Raw genomic sequence first — 1,808 nt, 5'->3', positions numbered from 1 at the left:
AAAGTTTCGAATAAAACTCATGACAAAATTGTAGACTGCAGGACAAAACTTCAGCATATTTTGGTATGAAGTTTTAGCAAATAAACTAAATATCTTCAGCATGCATTAGCAAAAACTCATTAGGAAATTACATACTGCTAGACAAAAACTTAAGCATACTTTGTCTGAAGTTTTAACAAATGAACTAAAATGCTTCAGCTTGTTTAGACTGATGTTTCAGATAGAACTCATGACAAAACTGTATACTGCAGGACAAAACTTCAGCATGTTTTGATATGAAGTTTTAGGAAATGAACTAAATAACTTCAGCATGCATTAGCAAAAACTCATTAGAAAATTACATAATGCAAGACAAAAATTTAAGCATGTTTAGTCTGAAGTTTTAGCGAATGAACAAAAATACTCCATGTTGTTTAGACTGAAGTTTCGGATAAAACTCATGATAAAATTGTAGACTACATGACAAAACTTTAGCATGTTTTGGTATGGAGTTTTAGCAAATGAACTAAATAAATTCAGCATGCATTAGCAAAAACTCATTAGAAAATTACATGCTGCAAGACAAAAATTTAAGCATGTTTAATCTGAAGTTTTAGCAAATGAACTAAAATACTTCAGCTTGTTTAGACTGAAGTTTCGGATAAAACTCATGACAAAGCTGTAGATTGCAGGACAAAACTTCAACATGTTTTGATATGAAGTTTTAGCAAATGAACTAAATAACTTCAGCATGCATTAGCATGAAGTTTTAGCTTCAACGTGAAACAACTTCGTGCTACATTAGCATGACGTTTTAGCTTCAACGTGAAATAACTTCATGCTACATTAGCATGAAGTTTTATCTTCAACGTGAAACAACTTCGTGCTACATTAGCATGAAGTTTTAGCTTCAACGTGAAATAACTTCGTGCTGCATTAGCATGAAGTTTTAGCTTCAACATGAAACAACTTCATGCTACATTAGCATGAAGTTTTAGCTTACGATTGATTAAAACTTCAGACTTCAACGTGAAACAACTTTTTTCTATATCCTTCCACATTAATTTGAAGTTTTTAAAAGTTTGTGAAGATCTATAAGTGAAAACTTCATGCTATATCTGTCAAACAACTTCATGCAAGTGTAATACTGAAGATGAATCTGGTTCAAGTTTCTGATTTTTTGATAAAGCTGTTGAGAGGAGAGGAGGAGATCTTTTTTCATGAATGAGGTTGCAGATCACGCGATTAATGCATGATGCAGGTTTTATATCTTTTGTAAGCGGTATAGTTGTCATATTATTACGATTTTTTTGTCAGCTGGCTACCAAATCAATAATTTTAAAAAATAGGGTACATATTAAAAGGTGGCACAAATATAGGGTACGACGGCAAATTCACTGACTTCCATGGAGGTGGCTTTAGCCTTTAACTACCATTTTTTTACATTCTTCGTAAAAATGTGTAGTTATTTTAACATTTTCAATTTGATGCTTTAAGAATATACCAAGAGTAGATTAAAAAAAATTGTGTATAAGCCAAAAAAATTGTATGAAAAATGATAAATTAGTTATTTTACATTGTGGATGACACATAAACATAAAAAACAACGCAAGAACAGATTAGAGGAATAGTTAATTTTGAGTTCAGCCTATAAGTAAGATAGACCGAAAAGTTTTCACGTATTCCGTAATATTCTAGTCTAGCATAATATAAACACAAAAGAGCACAATTATATTAAAGGCGGGCAAAAAACGCTCCAATTCTCTAAGCTGGCCACAAAGGAAAAATAATACTCCATAGTCCATATCATACAGAGTATAAGTAGTGGT

Source organism: Nicotiana attenuata, unplaced genomic scaffold (genome assembly GCF_001879085.1).
Source record: "Nicotiana attenuata strain UT unplaced genomic scaffold, NIATTr2, whole genome shotgun sequence".
NCBI lineage: Eukaryota > Viridiplantae > Streptophyta > Magnoliopsida > Solanales > Solanaceae > Nicotiana > Nicotiana attenuata.
The sequence above is the reverse complement of the archived record's forward strand: the minus strand, read 5'-3'. Positions refer to the sequence as shown.